The sequence below is a fragment of the Aedes aegypti genome, chromosome 1 (genome assembly GCF_002204515.2).
Source record: "Aedes aegypti strain LVP_AGWG chromosome 1, AaegL5.0 Primary Assembly, whole genome shotgun sequence".
Taxonomy (NCBI): Eukaryota; Metazoa; Arthropoda; class Insecta; order Diptera; family Culicidae; genus Aedes; species Aedes aegypti.
The window spans coordinates 163,986,163-164,004,843 of NC_035107.1; the positions used below are offsets into that span (position 1 = coordinate 163,986,163).

The 18,681-nt window shown below is 42.0% G+C and overlaps 1 protein-coding gene and 1 long non-coding RNA gene across 3 annotated transcripts in view; one reads left to right on the plus strand and one right to left on the minus strand.

Moving 5' to 3' along the window:
- Positions 1-18,681, plus strand: part of LOC5569913 (serine-rich adhesin for platelets) — a 1,178,520-nt gene that overhangs the window by 701,986 nt on the left and 457,853 nt on the right. The gene's annotated exons all lie outside the window — the stretch shown is intronic.
- On the minus strand, positions 165-1,079 carry LOC110679055. The gene is made up of 3 exons (XR_002502170.1): positions 702-1,079; positions 563-625; positions 165-492 (listed from the first exon to the last, which is right to left on the minus strand). It is a non-coding gene; the product is annotated as an uncharacterized LOC110679055 (long non-coding RNA).

Genomic DNA, 18,681 nt, shown 5'->3' on the forward strand with positions numbered 1-18,681 from the left:
TTGCTTATTCTGACTGCCGGTTACACCACTCGTTGATGGGAGTTGTTGACCACTTGTCAAGGTTGTTTGCTGGAGCCCGGTTGCATCGGCGCATTCGGGACAACACCAGCTCACCTTCTCAACATCTTCTGTCACTCCCACGCATGAAAAATGATGCCATTCATGGCAGAGATCGCACTGCACCATAGCACTATCGTCGGGTTCTCTACAAGATTTACAAGACCATCCTGGGCGAGTCTGCACCACTTCTTCCGTCGTAATTGTCACCACTGGTAAGCTTCCTACTCCGGCGGGAGTATCACTTCTATCCTTATCCGATCTATCGCCTTTCGATCCACCGTATGCGCCTGATTTGCTGGTATTGCGGCTAGACATTTTGTTCGGCTGAACTAAACGAATTTTATAATTTGTTGGCTCACCATACAACAAAGAGCAGATTCCGTTTTTATAAACCGTTTATTTGAGTTCAATGTGGGGGCGGTTATAAAATTCCTGGATGAGAGGAGAGTAGCTATGAAATATAGAGTTTTTATAAAACAATGCATCTACAAATTTTACTCACGTTTACTACGCGCTCGGAGTCAGACAACAATTGATACTCTGACGGTTATTGTTGCATGGATACCTAAAGTTAATTTTAAGTTAATATCTTTTATGGTTGATTCAATTATACTATACAAACGAAAATAATAATCACTCACCAACTAATTATTTGTGTGATTTTAGATTTAACTGCCGTAATGAATTGCTCGCCGTTCGTGTAGGTTAAGCTAATAGATAAGTAGTTTAGAATAGAAATTCAGCATGTTCAGTTCATAATAATTCACTCTTACCGTACTAATAGAAAATAGCTTATTAACTTTTATCATTAACTAACAATAGATTAAGATTTTACTAACTTTAGACATAAGTTTGTTTTAGATTAAAGAATTGTGCCAATTTGTCTTTGTTCACGCCTCGTTATTCTAATTTCTTGCCATCTCATCTCCTTGACAGTTTGCCAAGTCCATATAGGTACTACAGTTTCCCTTTGTAATAGTATTCGTAGAAGCGTTGCCAGTCCGGTGGAACTGCGCGTTGACAACAGGAAATTCGTGCACAAATCATCCTCATCCGAAGGCAATATGTGATCAATTGGAGTGACCAGATCTCGGATTGGATTTTCACCGCGTGATGCACGAGAATTCATTCGCCAGGGAGTCACCTACTGGGAACATAAGCTGTCGAAGAGGATCGTCATTAGAAACGTACACACCGCTAGGAAAGATAGTCGACAACGCGAACAAAAGCCATCATCACAATAAAGTGAGGCTCTTGTGCATGACATTCGCATCGGTGGATATGGTGATAAGCGATCAGTGAGTGGGAAAACCGTGAGTTGACCAATACGGATCAACATAAATCGCAAATTTCCGAACCATGTTTCGATCGCTCCGTTGCCTACAATACCTACTAGAATGTTGTGAATGCACGTCCCGTCTATCGTAGCGTCAGTGATCGTTTAATTGTACTTCAGTACACGAAATCTATAGTTTCATGTTTGTAATAAGTTTTCTTACTCGCAATAGTTAAGTAAGGCCTATCCACGCAGATGAAGATATCAGTAGACATGTTGTCAGTGTCCAAATTATAAAAAATGAATTAAGTAAAACTTCAGAGAGTATGAAGTGTTACGGGGGGGAGTGTTACGCAAATTTGCGTATGAGAAATTAGAACACTGTTTGAGAACCACTGTCTATACCGCAACTATATATGCAGAACAATACTGTCACGAAGCATATCGTAGATCTAGTGTGGAGATGTCTTTCAGCTAGGATGGAAGTAATTGTCTTCCTGAGTAGGTTACCGAATTTGTAAGTTTAATGTATATTTGTAAAGATAATTTTAATAAATATGATATTTTAGCGTTTTAGCTGGCTTAACAGAAAATTGGCCTGCTAAGAAGAGTCGGTCCGAAACCGTTTGTTCACATCTCCCGCAACACGGACACTGTCATCGAAGCAATCCACCGAGAAGAATTACATGTTGGACAAAATGGGCTGCTAGCGAAGGTAAGACAACATTTTTGGCCTGTCAACGCCAAACGAACCATCAAGCGTATCGTCTGGAGATGCATCACATGCTTCAAGCGCAAACCAAGAGACGTCGAACAGCTCATGGGCAATCTACCGATAGCTCGTGTCACTGCCGCTGAACCCTTTGTTCGGACCGGGGTAGATTACGCAGGCCCCTTCCATTTGAAGCAAGGTCGCTTGAGGGCACCTATCAAATCATATGTATGTGTTTTCGTATGTATGACAACAAAGGCAATTCACCTTGAACTGGTGAGTTCCCTAACAGCTGATGGCTTCCTAGGAGCATTACACCGCTTTGTTGGACGCCGCGGAAATGTAAGCGAAATGTTCTCAGACAATGGAACAAATTTCATTGGAGGCGAGCGCCAACTGACCGAATTGCGACAGTTGTTGAAGTCCCAGTTATTGGAGAATAAGATTGACGATTTCTGCCAGCCCCGTGGTATTCTGTGGAGATTCAATCCACCGAAGGCGCCTCACCAGGGTGGGCTCTGGGAGGCCGGAGTGAAGAGTATGAAGACCCACCTGTACAAAATTATGAACGAATCATATTTTAACTATGAGGAAATGACAACACTGTTAGTTCAGATCGAGGCCATCCTAAACTCTAGGCCGTTAATCGATCAAGGCAACGACCCCACGGGATATGAAGCATTGAGTCCTGCCCATTTTCTAATTGGTCGCGAATTGACAGCAGTAGCAGAACCACTTTACGATGGGATCAAGGAGAATATGTTGTCACGGTACCAGTTGGTTCAGAGGCGCAAGCAATCATTTTGGAAAAGATGGTCGTCTGAGTACATTACTGGATTGCAACGACGCAGCAAATGGTTCAAGACTCCTACGGTGCTGCGTGAAGGTCTACTGGTGATTATGAAGGAGGATGATCTGCCGCCGCAGACTTGGAGACTAGGTCGGATCGTCAAGACTCATCCTGGAGACGACGGTGTCGTACGCGTGGTCACTGTTAAAACCACCAGCGGCACATATAAGCGAGCAACTACGAAAATTGCCATTCTACCCGTGGAAGATGTAGAGCGTGATCAGGACGTGAATGGTTGAGCCATCCGGCTCCGGCGGGTGGATGTTAAGTGATCCAATATTTCATTTGTTGCAAGCATTTTTTCTCAGTGTAGCGCCCGTTAAATTCCTATCCCTCGAAAGAAGCAGTCAGAGCAGAGAAGCCGAAGCAGAGGGAGAAGCTGTTCACACATGCCAATGAATCTTCTTGTGCATCGAAGGAGACGTCTGCGGAATGGACAACTGCGAAAACCTGTTCCTATTGTGGAAATGATAATCATCAGATCCTGAACTGTTCCAGTTTCAAATCGTTGGATATCGGAGCGAGATGGAAGGCAATGCGCCAGAAGAATTTGTGTCGGTTGTGTCTAGTTCCGCATCGTAAGTGGCCATGCCGCTCAAAGAAGGAGTGCGGAGTCGACGGCTGTCGTATCCGACATCATACGTTGCTACACAGTAGCCAGCCTAGTCGAAGTAGACCTGTGGAAACCACGAAGCCGACCGAATCAGTACACCACAACTACAGGGGATAGGCAAAATGATTGAGATAGGCAAAATTTTGCCCAAATTCAAATGCTTATAACTTTATGAAAAATGGATGAAATTGGATGCATCTGGAAGCAGTCGACGGCAAATTTGGTCCAGTTTTAGGAACTTCCTTGGCCATGCATATTGGCCACTGGACACCGGAGATGTTCCGGATTTTCTGAGGTCATGTCCAAATGTCATTTTTTCTGTCGCTTGTATTTTTGTGCGGTGTAAAGTTAGATAGATGTTTGCAATTTTCCTAGAAACTAGAACTAATAGGAAGTTGAATGCCACCGGACGCATTAAGATTGGTTGGAAATCTTCAGAAATATGACCATTTCCGTAAAACTGGTTCCGGAAAGCATGGTCAGTCATGTTTGTATTTCCAATCATGTAAATATTATCCGGAGCTATATCCAAGCGGACACCAACCTTAAAAATGATGTTTCCTGCAGCGTATTCAGAACCATTAGATGCACAGACCACTCTATAGAACGTTCCAGGTGCCCTGGGGGAAGTGGTCAATTAGGAACATATCCGGAACCATATTTTTTTTTTTTTTTTTTGTCTTTATTAGAGTGTTTTTTAACTGACGCTAGTTCAACACTTTGTCGGATTAGAGAACACCAGAACGGTGCCTCGAAAAGGGGTGTGCCAGAGGGGCAACACTAAAAAGGTAGAAGTGACCCAGAAGGGATCACTACTCGAGCCCAACCAAAGGGGTCTCGCCGAACCACAGCTTCCAAGGTTTGCCAGTATGTCAAGTCCTACGTCAAAACATTTTGTAATTTGTTATTCTAAGAATGCTACCAGTATAAATACTGTACACTGCTAATTTGTTATTCTAAAATGTTTCCTTAAACCAAGTTTGTGTAGCTGGTGGACTAATAGGACGGACACGAAAAAGTGATACTTGTAGCAGTTTGTTATCGTGGGCGTCAGATCATGTTGTACAGGCCAGAATCTTTCAAAAAACGCAATAGGGCTTCCAGGGCTGCTACGTCATCTCCCAGGGCTTCACGAATGCTTCTTGAGATCCCATGAATATTCCTGGAAAACTCGTATAATGGGCAGACGCAGATTACGTGTTCTACGGTATTCCTTATGTGACAACAGGAACACATCCGGCGGAAAGATCCATTGCCACTCATGTTGTGTGAAAAACGCGTGTGCCCCGTCCTCAGCCGAGATATCAACTGTTGATCCTTCAAAAGAGGAAGGTCTTTCCACCGTTCGGTGGACGATTTCACCTTTCGTAGGTACGGTGAATTTTGCTGATTCCATTCCATACTCCATGTACTCCTGAATTGCTTTGTTAGCCACCTTTTAACATCATCGAAGGGTACATTATCTTCGTAGCGGGGGCAGGAAAAACCAGCACCAGCTAGACGATCGGCAGCTGTGTTGCCGGCTATACCACAATGCCCGGGGATCCATGCAAAGGTGGTGTTGGGTCGAGCATCGGTGATCGTGCGCTGAATCCAAGGGTGTGAAGGCCTGTTTGACTGCAATGCGGATACTACGCTAGCTGAATCCGTAAGAACAATTATTGGTCGGTCGGATGGTGTAGTGGCTGCTAAATACACGGCTGCGGCTTCCGCTGAGAATATCGAGCAAAGTGGTAGCAGACTAAGGCTAACTGAAATATTAGCGCCGAAGACGCCAAGGCCGACGCCTCTCATGGAAAGAGAACCGTCGGTGTATCTGTGATCATGATTTGGATATTTTGTGCGTAGCCAGTCCAGAACGGTTGTTCGAAGAGCTATTGAGTTGTCCCCAGCACGAAACTGGTTTCCAATCGTGGTATCTACGTTAGGTTTAGGTGAAAGCCAACAAATGTCTCCATTCCAGTGGATCCTGGCCACTGGGGGGAAATCTACATTGGCAGCAGTGCGGAGGATACTGTTCCCCTCAGTGAGGAGGCAGATCCTGTCGTCCCCGATTGTTTTTTCGATAATGGCAGCGGTTTTTTTGCAAATCACTGCGGATATAAAGAAGCGGAAAGGAAGGAGGCCAGCTTCAGTGCAAGCAGAGTCAGCAGGCGTGGATGGAAGAAGTCCGGATATGATGCGAATGTATCCATGGTACAGTGGTGCGAGTGTTGTTATTAATCGTTCCCTTGCAATGCACGTTAGCTCAAGGCCATATGTTAATCGGCTGTCAACAATGGCATGCGCAACGCGGAAACGAATATTACGGTTGTTCGAGCGGTGAGGGCGAGAGATTGTTCGAATCAAGTTGAGGCGCGTGCGGCAGCTTTGCTTGACCAAATCAAAGTGATGCTGGAGAGTGAGCGCTCGGTCAATAGTGACGCCGAGCACTTTCACCGTTTTCTTCGTGGGGATGCGTTGACCGTTGATACTTATGGGTACAGATATGCGGTGGTTAATGGGACAGACGTGGCATCTTACACTTTTAGGGGCGGACAGCTCGAAACCAGTTGCAGTGGTCCATTTGAAGATCGCGTTAACTGCCGCCTGTGCCTTGATCCTGACGCGGACTGGGGTTTTGCCGGAGACGACAATGAGTATGTCGTCAGCGTATACGAATACATAGATTCCTTTCGGTAAGGTAAGAAAAACGCTGTTCATTGCTATCAAGAATAGTGTGACAGCTATAACGGACCCCTGTGGCACGCCGGTCTCTTCGGGAAAGGAGTCGGATAGGTAGTCTCCAACAATGACTCGGAAAGATCGCTCAGACAAGAAGTTTTGGACAAATCGCAGAATGTGACCCGATAGTTTCCATTCAACTAGCTGACGTAGCACTAGCGGGGTCCATGTTCGATTGAAGGCCTTGGACAGGTCCAATGAGACAATTTCGGTGTGTAAGCCTTCCGACTGCGCTGTGTGTAAGACGTCGCCAAGTTGGGCAAAGTAAGTGCTTGTTCCATGCCCAGCTCGGAAGGCGTGTTGCCGATGATCCAACAAGTCTTGGGACTCCAAAAATTGTTTCAGCCTCCGGTTAACCATCCGTTCCATCACCTTACACATGCAGCAGGTTAGAGCAATCGGTCGGTATTTGGATGGGTCGTGGGTTTCTGCATTACTCTTTGGAATGGGAACCACGAGACTTTCCCGCCATTCCGGGGGGAAGGTGTCAGTGAGCCAATATTTGTTCATAAGTTCTAATAGCTGCAACTTACCCGAAGGAGGAAGGTTTTTTATAAGTGGGTAACCAATGCCGTCCGGAACCATATCAATATGGGCATCAAACTTCATGATTTTCAAAGGTTATGCTTTCCGAAGCATTTCCAGCATCACCGGCTGCCATAACCACTTTATAGTAGGTTCCAGGTGCCCCGGGGATGTGGCCAATTCGGAACATGTCCGTTCATCTGTTTAGAATCACATTCTACCATAAACAGTAAGATCCATGTGACTTGGAAAATGGCGAGCATTTTCAGAACCACAAGATATAATAATCACTCTATAGTATATTCCAGGGGCTCCTAGAGATGTGGCCAACTCGAAACATGACCTCATCCCCCATGGAACCTACTATACAGTGGTCATATAAATAAGTTGCGCTGTAAATACTTCTATTAGCATCACCTTCAAAAATCTTGATGTTTTTACCCATATTGATGTGTTTTCGGGCATGTTTTGAATTGGCCACATCCCCGGGGCACCTGGAATCTACTATAAAGTGGTCATGGCAGCCGGTGGTGCTGGAAATGCTTCGGAAAGCATAACCTTTGAAAATCATGAAGTTTGATGCCCATATTGATATGGTTCCAGATATGTTCCTAATTGACCACTTCCCCCAGGGCACCTGGAACCTTCTATAGAGTGGTCTGTGCATCTAATGTTTCTGAATACGCTGCAGGAAACATCATTTTTAAGGTTGATGTCCACTTGGATATAGCTCCGGATAATATTTACATGATTGGAAATACAAACATGACTGACCATGCTTTCCGGAACCAGTTTTACGGAAATGGTCATATTTCTGAAGATTTCCAACCAATCTTAATGCGTCCGGTGGCATTCAACTTCTTATTAGTTCTAGTTTCTAGGAAAATTGCAAACATCTATCTAACTTTACACCGCACAAAAATACAAGCGACAGAAAAAATGACATTTGGACATGACCTCAGAAAATCCGGAACATCTCCGGTGTCCAGTGGCCAATATGCATGGCCAAGGAAGTTCCTAAAACTGGACCAAATTTGCCGTCGACTGCTTCCAGATGCATCCAATTTCATTCATTTTTCATAAAGTTATAAGCATTTGAATTTGGGCAAAATTTTGCCTATCTCAATCATTTTGCCTATCCCCTGTATCACCACACGAAGTCGTTTTCCCTGTTCCGTTATCTGCCAGTCACGCTTAAGGGAAATGGAAAACAAGTGGAAACATACGCTTTCCTTGATGATGGGTCGTCGTCAACATTATTGGACGAGGCGATTGCAGTTCAGTTAGGGATTGAAGGAGAGCCGGACAACCTCTGGCTAGGATGGACCGGAAAGATCGGCAGACATGAAAAGAGCTCCAAAAGAGTTGGTGTAGAAATTTCTGGGACTGGCAAGCTGGAATCGTTCCAGATAAGCAACGTAAGGACAGTGCGTGAGTTGGGACTTCCCAGTCAAAGTTTAAACTACAGTGAGCTCTCAAAAACCTACCCGCACCTACAGGGTCTACCAGTTAGCAGTTATGCCAATGCAAAACCTAGTATTATCATCGGCATTGAACATGTACATCTTCTCACTAATCTGAAGGTTCGTGAAGGCGGAAAAAGTGATCCAGTGGCAACGAAAACTCGCCTTGGCTGGTGTGTCTACGGAAGAAATTCGGGGAACGATGAATCCGTAGAACAGTTAAATCTTCACATCGAGCAAGAGATGAGTAACAGTGACCTCTATGACTCGATGAAGAAGTTCTTCGCCGTCGAGGAAGCCGTTGTGACGAAGCCCATTGAATCTGAACAAAATCTACGAGCCCGCAGTATTTTGGAAGCAACCACAGTGCGCCGAAGATCTAGAGTCGAGACCGGTTTGTTGTGGCGTAAGGAGGACATCCACTTTCCAGAGAGCTACCAGATGGCGATGAACCGACTCCGGAGACTAGAGAAACGTTTATCCAGAGACTCAGAGCTTCGAAGGAGAGTGAACGAACAGATCGGCAGTTACGAACAAAAACAGTATATTGCTAAAGCGTCTACAGAAAAGGTCGCCAGTCTGAATCCTCACCGGGTCTGGTACTTACCCCTTGGGGTAGTGATCAATCCCAAGAAGCCAAGTAAAATCCGTATGGTTTGGGATGCGGCTGCGAAAGTTGGTGGAGTTTGCTTCAACGATATGCTCCTTAAGGGCCCGGATCTTCTAGTGTCTCTTATGGAGGTTCTGTTGCGATTCCGACAAGGGAAGATTGCTGTTTGCCCTGATATCCGGGAAATGTTTTTACGTATTCTCATCCGAGATGAAGACAAATGGTCACAGTGTTTTCTTTGGAGAAGCAGTCCTGAAGACGATGTGCAAGTTTACGTGATCAACGTTGCAATGTTCGGTGCCACGAGCTCTCCATGCACAGCGCAGTTTGTAAAGAATTGGAACGCATCCGATTACAGTGATCAGTACCCCAGGGCAGTAGAAGCAGTAACTAAGAACCACTACGTGGATGATTTCCTCGATAGCGTCAATTCTGTAGAAGAAGCAGTAGAGCTGGTGAAACAAGTACAAGACATTCACGCAGCAGCCGGTTTCCAATTCGGAAAAGTACTGTCCAACAATCAGGAGGTACTAGATCGAATAGGAGAAACAAGTTCGGAGACCAGTAAGCAACTTCCTCTCGACAAAGACGCAGCCTATGAACGAGTCCTGGGTGTGACGTGGATTCCATCTGAGGATACATTTACATTCAGTCAGCACGGAGTAGAGGAAGTGTTAAGCATCGAGTCGGCGATTCCAACAAAACGGCAGGTGCTGAGTATCGTTATGAAGCTGTACGACCCCTTAGGATTCGTCGCGCACTTTGTTGTGCAGGGGAAAATACTAATGCAGGAGATTTGGCGTACTGGCACGAACTGGGATGAACCAATCTCAGAACAGTTACACGAGCTGTGGACTAGGTGGATCGAACAGTACCGGAAGATCAACGAAGTGAGTGTCCCCCGTTGTTTCTTCGGAAAATTCGGGCCGCAACAAGTCAGTGATATCCAGATTCACGTCTTCACGGATGCAAGTGTGTCAGCATGTGCATGCGTGGCTTATTTAAGAGTGACGGCTAACGGAGAGAGTCAGTGTTCATTAATAGCTGCAAAAACCAAAGTAGCACCGCTCCGTTCGCTCTCCATTCCACGTTTGGAACTGCAAGCAGCTATGATGGGTTCACGCCTGTTACAGAATATCTGCTCAGCGCTTACAGTTAACATTCAAAGACGTTTTTTATGGACAGATTCAGCCACAGTTCTTGCATGGCTTCGCTCTGACAGTCGTCGCTACCACCAATTCGTTTCCTTCCGTGTCGGCGAAATTCTGTCGCTTACTAGCGTGGATGAATGGCGCTACGTACCCTCTCGCGAAAATGTAGCAGACGATGCGACAAAATGGAGCGCAGGTCCATCATTCGATCCAGACTATCGTTGGTATCAAGGTCCAGCATTCCTGCAAGATCCGGACAGTCAGTGGCCAACGGAACGATCAGAAGTTACTGTGGAAACAGACGCTACATGCGAAGAAATACGCTTCGTTTCAGTCCATCGCACAGTTGAGGAAGTGATAGATGTACAGGCAGCAGTTCTACATCCCGAGGATGCGAACAGTTGTGAGGAGCGTATGTCGCAGTTGTCAGTACTGTAAGATTAAAAGGGCAACTCCAGCACCACCGTTGATGGGACCGCTTCCAAAGGTTCGTCTGACTCCGTTTATTCGGCCGTTTACGTATGTGGGCGTGGACTATATGGGTCACTTCGAAGTGAAAGTCGGACGCAGTATTGTCAAGCGGTGGATATGTCTGTTCACCTGCCTTACAGTTAGAGCAGTTCATTTGGAGCTAGCCCATAGTCTGTCTACTAAATCCTGTGTGATGGCATTCAGAAGATTCGTCAACCGACGAGGAGCTCCACTCGAGGTCTTCTCAGACAATGGCACCAACTTTGTGGGTGCCAACCGTCAGTTAACCGAAGAAATGCAAAGGATTAAGGCTATTAACGAAGACTGTGCATCTACCTTCACCAATGCTTGCACGCAGTGGCACTTCAACGTTCCTGCTGCCCCCCACATGGGAGGACCATGGGAGAGGATGGTTAAGTCAGTGAAAGTGGCTATGGCAGCTATTTCGGACAGTCCACACCATCCTAGCGATGAGGTGTTTGAAACGATAATGCTGGAAGCTGAAGGGATTGTAAACTGCCGTCCTCTCACTTACGTTCCGTTGGATGCAGCTGATCAAGAAGCGCTAACTCCAAACCACTTCTTGCTGTACGGTACGAGTGGAGTCAAGCAACCAACAGTTACAGTTGATCAGCCGGTAACTCTCCGAGACAGCTGGGCAATCGGTAAGAATATCATGGACGAGTTTTGGCGCCGATGGGTGTTGGAGTATCTGCCGATGCTGACAAAAAGGACAAAGTGGTTTGAGAACGTGAAGCCGTTAGAGCCGGGTGATTTGGTTGTGATAATCGACGAGAAGATCCGTAACAGTTGGGAAAGAGGACGGACCCTGGAAGTCTTTCCGGACAAATCTGGCCAAGTGCGACGTGCAGTTGTACAAACAGCTCGAGGAGTATTCACCAGACCTGCTGTTAAACTGGCAGTTCTGGACGTTGCAGGTGATAGGACGAAGCCGGAGGAAGTTGCTCCGGAAACGGAAGTGGTTCACGGGTCGGGGAATGTTACCGGCAACACTGTTGACCGCGAAACGGTAGTGAGACCACTGTCGGATCCCTCTCAACTGAGCGGTAACCGCCGAGTGGAATGACAGATCGGAGAAAAACAAAATCTGCGTCAAAAAGAAACAGCAAAAGCATTAGTTAGCAGTTCTTTCTTAACAATAAAAGTATAATTATCAAGTGAATTCCATAACTGATTGTATTTGTAAGTGAAATTTAATAGTGAATTTAATACTGTACAACTGTCATGTAAACTGATCGAATTTGTTCCTTTAGATAGCACAGTGAATCAATCACGAAAATCCCACGCAGTAAGTGGAGAGTCGGTAGTTAACTGAGGTATGTCTGTCAGGGACCGTGAATCTATTCTTTGCCAATTTGAGATAACCTAAAATACCCACGTGAATTAGTTGTAACAGTTACTGTAATATTTGTACATGTAGGACAGTATTTGACGGTGTAACAGTTGAACGAATCAGCGAAGAATCATAACAAGAACACTGAAAATGTGAGTAAACTGTATACTGTAACTGTGAACTTTGTAATAATTAATTTAATAAATTACAGCTTTGAAGCTGCTAAGTCTGCAACTGAAAGGAACGGTGTTTGTTCTGACCATCGAGAACAAGATGAGTGTGTTCACTTTTCCATAGATTATTATGACGAGCAGTTAGAGGACTGAACACAAAAGGTTTGCCTTTTCCATAGTAATTCCCATATAAACTTCAAATAGCGTGTGCACAACCAAATTTCTTCCGAATCACTTCAAATTTTTGTAGGATCATTTTCATTATAATTGACATCGTTTAAGCATAGGGGAGCAAAAACTTCAAAATTTGCATCAGTCTTATGCCCAAGGATGTCAAGGAAGTTTTCATTACGAAAAGATACTGGACTGACCGGAAATCGAACCCAGACACCTTCAGCATGGCTTTGCTTTGTAGCCGTGGATTCTAACCACTCGGCCATATATGAGGAGATATAAGAGATACGTGAAGAAATGCATTACATTTGTCGAAAAATATTGCAAAAATTATGGAAAAACTTTTTAGTAAGCTAGCGTACGAGGGGTCCACCAATTTAAGTTAAGTGAGTTTCGGAAAATTAAAGCGAACTACGACGAAAAATTTCATTCTAATGATGATGGTTGCCCAGATGGTAAACGCGCAGCTATTCAGTATGACCAAGCTGAGGGTCGTGGGTTCGAATCCCACCGGTCGAGGATCTTTTCTGGTTGGAAATTTTCTCGACTTCCCAGGGCATAGTGTATAATCGTACCTGCCACACGATATACACATGCAAAAATGGTCATTGGCATAGTAAGCTCTCAGTTAATAACTGTGGAAGTGCTCATAAGAACACTAAGCTGAGAAGCAGGCTCTGTCCCAGTGTGGACGTAATGCCAGAAAGAAGAAGAAGAAGAAGAAGAATGATGGTTGCACGGTTTCAGCGATAATTATTCAAGTATAATTAACGAGACATTTTTTTGACGAAATATTATTCGTGTACTCAGTGCTTTCAGACTAGTTAAATTTGTAGACTTGACTGCAAAGGAAAGTTACAAAATTATTCACTAAAACAATTTTTTTTAATATTCGATGTTTACAACGTTTAGTTGTGTTTAAACGTGAAGTAATGTATGATATAAATATAAATAATTAATTCGAAATATATGATATAAATAGAAATAATTAATTTGAAAAAAATAGTTAACAGGAAACACTGGTCTGCTGTGTACTTTTGTGCAAATTTGGACAACGTTTAATATTTTTTGAAATAAACTGGATTTGTTGTAAACTTTCAAATAATTTTTCAAAAATTCCCTAAGATTGACAACTTTTCTAGGATTTTGTCCAAGATTTTGATTTTTCTTTTAATAACTCTTTAGTGGATCATAAAGGACCTCTGAGTTTCTACAAAACAATATAGAGCTATACATAAAACATGTTATTTAATGTTTGATTTCTGCGAACCCATCCCATCAACATCATCGTGGTTTTTGCCTATACGTTTATATAATGCCATAAAATATATGTACATTGTGACCCTTAATGACCACGTAGTTTTATCGAGGAATCTCTCGAGATAATTTAATCAGGAATTTCTTCAATAATACCGAAAATTAAGAGATCAGGTGCATACTGTTAACGACCTATAGACAAATTCCTTTATATCGTAGTGTATATTTTCTTAAAGAATTGTGCTACTTTCCCCCAAATATCTGGTCCCCGAAAATCGCTTCCTCGCAAGCCCGTCCCCTAAATGTAAGTTCTCCGTATACCCCGTTTCCCCGGATAGTCCATTTCCCCAAAAAGTTTTTGGCATCCATAATTATCACAACTTCATTCATTTTAGAGTAATGCACTTGTATTTATTTTATGCACTCGTATTTATTTTATTGGCAGTACTTTTTCACCTTTCTATTATCTAGTTCTTTCTATTTTACCACCTTTTCACTGAGAACTATTCCTGCACCTTCATGAACTGTTTCGCTTTTCGGAGAAACGAGTTATTCGAAAAAAAGGCTTTCGAGGAAAAGTATCATTCGGGGAACAGTCGTTCGTGGGAACGATATTCAATGAGAAGTACCACGATTATTTAGCGTATAATTTGTAAAAATAATATGAAACTAAATAAAGACATTATGAAACACACTTCAACCGGAACGAGCTCACCATTATAAAAAAAAAAATCGGCTTAAATAATACGTCAATCAACATTGATACTGATTGCATCGCTCGTGTCTGCAAGAACAGATGGCATAATTGAAGGACCAAACACTACTCTTCCATTGATTTACATTTGACAATAAACCAAAAAAAAGGATTTCTACAAGGCGTTAAGATGCACCTGATTTACATGAAACAACGTTGAATTACTGCAGGGCGTTGATACAGATTGAATATTTTGAATGATTATTTGAAGGGCGTTTAGATCCACATCATCTATGTGGACTAAGTTTCAATTACTGCAGGGTGTTGATAAAGCTTGGAATTCTCAATTATTGTCGTACGGGGCGTTGAGATGTACCTGATTTACATAGGATAAAGTTCAATTGCTCCAGGGCGTCAATACAGCTAGAATATTTCTATTGATTTTAAACAGGACGTTAATATGCTTCAGATCTGGCAAAGATCATTGTGGAAAATAGTCAAACTACTCCAAAATAGCAGTTGATAAAGCTAGGATTTTCTATTAATGTCCTACAGGGCGTAAAGATGTACCTGATCTACGTAAGGCAAGTTCAAATTACTCCAGGTTGTTGATATCACTTGGAATGTTCAATTGATGTCATAATTGGAATTATTTAAGATGCATATGATATACATAGGATAAGATCGAATTAATCCATGGCGTTGGAACAGCTTTTACTTTTGAAAGATATCCTACAGGGCGTAAAGGTGCACTTAGTCTACGTAAGATGAGGCCAAATTACTCCAGGGCGTTGATGATGCTTGAGTTTTTGATTGAAGGACTACAGGGCGTTAAGATGCAACGGATCTACATGGGAAAAGTTAAAATTCTTCAGGATGTTGATACAGCTCTGACTTTACACTTGATGTCCTACAGGACGTTAAGATCCACCTGATCAACATAGGATTCTGTCAAAATTCTCCATGGCGTTGAATGAGCTTAGAATTTCTATTGATGTTCACACTTAATTTAGAATGCCGAATCTCAGCTAATTTTAACCGAGATCCGCACAGCCGAGAAGTCAGCAAACAAATTTCCTGGGATCTCAGCAAATAAAAGCCGAGTATCAGTAAATCGTGCTTCGTTGCTAAGCAACCGGACAATTTGTTAGCTGAGTCTCGGTTAAAATCGGGAAACCGAGATTTGCACAGCCGTGCTCGTGAAAAAAATCTAAGTGTGTAGAAGGTGTTACATATATGTAATGTCAAATTACTTCAGGGTGTTGATACAGTTTGGAATTAACCATTGATGTCCTACAGGACGTTAAGATGCTCCTGATCGACCTAGGGTTATGTCAAATTACTCCAGCGCGTTAATAGTGCTTGGAATTTCAATTTATGTAACACAGGGCGTTATATGCACCAGATTTCCATAGGATAAGGTCAAATACATCAAGGGCGTTATATAGTTTGAATTTTCAAATGATGTCGTACAGGGCGTTAAGATGCAGTTAATTTATAAGAGACAAGTTCAAATTACTCCAGGGCATTGATTCAGCTTGAAATTTTCCATAGATGCTCTACAGGGAGTTAAGTTGTAGCTGATCTACATGAAACAAGGTCAACTTATTTTAGGGCGTTGCACAGTGGCGGTCCTTCATACAAAGGTCGGACAAAACCTCAAATACGTCTCAAATTGCTTGATAATGGTAATCTATTAATTATCTTGGATACCTGATATCATCCCGTTTAAAATAACAGTCAAATTGAAAATTCGATTTTCTAGTGAAATCGGTCCAAATTAAGTTTTTTCATCCAATCGTATAAAAAGGCTATTACTACATTTTTTTTTGTTGTAATGCAGAACTTTGTGCATAAACCTGAAGGTACAAATTTAACTTTCTCATAGTAATTCCACTAAAGTTTCAAACGAGTTATGAGAAATTATAAAGATTTGAATGATGAAATCGATAAATTATAATGAAAAATGAAAATGGAATTTTCACCTCTAGGGGCAAAATGGGGCAAGAAAAACTATTGCACATTTGAAAGTATGGATGATTTGTAACTTCATAGTGAGTGACTCATTTTCCCGAAACACTTCACATAAAACGTACGAAGTTTTGAAAATTTAACAAAATTTTGGAGAAATATTGTTTGAAACATTTTTTGCTACAAATAACAACTTGATATGTTAAAATTTATATAATAATAGCCAAAACTAAGGCTTATAAGTACGCTTTCAAATGGAACCTATTGAGCTTAAATCGGTTATGATTTCGTTGTGATACAGCTGTTTGAAGTTTGCTAGGTAAATCATAGTTGATGAATTTCGAGCAGTCCAATTTTGCTGACTTTCCCACACTTACGATGCTGCCAAAAATCGAAAACAGAACAGATCAATCTCAAATTTTTAGAAATTGTCGCTCAATAGTATTGAAGTCTATAAAAAATATTGACGAGTGATTTTAAGAACATGAATTTTTGAGTGCGTTGATATAGCTTGACAATTTCAATTGATACAGGGCATTGATAAGCCTGAGATTTTAAATTGATGTTCTACAGGGCGTCAAGATACACCTCATCTAAATAAGATAAGATCAAATTACTCCAGGGCGTTGATCCGTAAATTTTGATCCTACAGGACGGTTATATGGTCCTGATCTCGCAAAGTTCTATATGAATTAAGTGAAATTACTCCCGAGCGTTGTTACAGGTTGGAAATTTCTATCAATGTATTAAGGGCCCTTTCACATTACCTACACTTGTAAATTTCTAAAAAAAAATCTGAGAAAAGCTTCTTAGTCGTCGACTAAGCGCGATTAAGCTGGACGACAGGGCTGGATGAAACTATATACATTTTGAAGACGAATCAGCTAACGATTGAGAGTCTCGATATTAAAGATAAAAATAAAAATTAGGGGGAGATCCGCCAGTCAGTAACGAACATCTAAGCCGCTAAATTTGTAATTCAAAAACTATTTATTTTATACGGTCTTGGTGCCTACTTAAAATAAGTATTATCGTTTTTGAAGCTTACGAAAATAAATTTGAAAATATAAATATTTTGACATTGTATTTTGATTATGTATTTTAGTATCAAATTTACCAATATTAAAAGGTGGCACCCAATACCGGACACGATCTGGAAATGCCTCGAAATCTGTAAATTACATCATTGTACATCATTGAAAGTTTTTACTCTAGTATTCGTGTTGTACTGGCAATTCAATGAATTTGCTACCAAAAGCTACGAGGAGCAAGAAGGGTTTAAACAATCGGTGAAAAAATGTTACGTCCTTTGCTGACCAAATTTTTCAAATTATATTAAGTTATATTTATTTTACCTTAACACATTTTTTCTTGTTTATTTTGATTCGTCTGAAAGCAACAGTTTGAAACATTTCCATGCCTCTAGTGGGATTAATTTATATGCAGACACAGCCCACCTGACTGGAGAGAAGATAAATTTTCCCGTAAAATGTAATTTATCAAAGCTTTTGAAATTCTCTCCCCGTTTTTTTTTTTGTCTCTTACCCTACCGCCTTCAACCCCCTTGTCTGTTGACCTTCTTTCTGTGGTAAAGTCAGGATTTTGCTATGCTGGCCCAACACTTTCCAAGCTAACGGTAACGGTACCGTCAACCAAAGCTTCCACTGAGAGGTGGGTGTGTGTAACTGTGGTCGCATCGCATGATGTTTCACTTCACACAAAGACGAAGAGGAATGGTTGCACATAAAAGGATACTAAGGAATAATTAGGAGCAGGCATAATTCATTGCCTCTAGCTAGAATAAGCTTTTAACGGCTCGTTGCGGCAAGAGAGTTGTGACAAATGGATTTGCATATGGCTACGCGTGAATCTTTTATCAGATTAAACGCCGGTAAATGCATGCTGAATTAATGAGGAGTGGAGGGAAAATCGTTCACGCCATGAGAAGCACATCTCATGCTTCGAAGTGATATATATGTATAGCAGTAGATAGTTGCCCTCATGGCCCATGTCTATCCATTTAATCTTGTTCAAATATCTGATATTGAACCTTCGTCGGCTATCCATCTGGATGACATAAAAAGGTAAAGTCCTTTCTCAAAGTTATGAAGATTGGGTCCGCACAAGTGAAACTTTTTTCACGCTTTCGTTGATTTACCTTTATCATCGGGACAGGATATGAGCTTTTGCGAATAAAAAAAGGGGAAACTGCTATGGATTTCCCCAAAAAGGATATGAGATGTGATCGAATACGTGGAAAAGAAGGTGCCATTCGTATAAGGCTTCGATCGGTGGCTTCGGAAGATGAAAGAAGGCAAACCGAATGGATTATTGATATTAGATTGTCAATTTTAAACATAAATAGGTACATTCTTCTCCTCCCTCCGTGAGTATATTGAGAAAAAAGCATCCTGGGCAAATGTGTAGGAAAATAAATTGAATTCAGTAGAAAATGTTCTCCCCTGGTTTCGTGTTGGAAACCCGTAAACGTTCATTTTTTTTAAGAAATCGGGATAAAAGAATAATAGATAGAAAAGGTCTATTTCTTGAGTCACAGTCTAAGAAATTGGCTGAAAGGATTTTTATTCGACATGCTAGATGAC